Source organism: Sinocyclocheilus grahami, unplaced genomic scaffold (genome assembly GCF_001515645.1).
Source record: "Sinocyclocheilus grahami isolate Dianchi unplaced genomic scaffold, SAMN03320097.WGS_v1.1 scaffold10458.1, whole genome shotgun sequence".
NCBI classification, from domain to species: Eukaryota; Metazoa; Chordata; class Actinopteri; order Cypriniformes; family Cyprinidae; genus Sinocyclocheilus; species Sinocyclocheilus grahami.
The window spans coordinates 7,174-7,430 of record NW_015513246.1 but is presented as its reverse complement, the minus strand read 5'-3'; positions in this window follow the sequence as shown (position 1 = coordinate 7,430).

Here is a 257-nt window from a genome sequence, read left to right as displayed (position 1 = left end):
AAAATATAGACATGTGTGCATACTCCTCATATTTCATACTAACCTTAACAGAGAGTCCAGGAGAACCCGGAGGCCCAGACAAACCAGGGAGTCCTGGAGGACCTGATACCCCTGGGACCCCTGGAGCACCTGGAGGGCCCTTTTAATCAAGGGGGAAAAGCATTCAAATGCAGTTATAATTTTTAGTAGTTTAGTTGCATATTATGCAATGTAAACAATTTAATACAGCTGTATAGTATGATACAATCACTTACAGA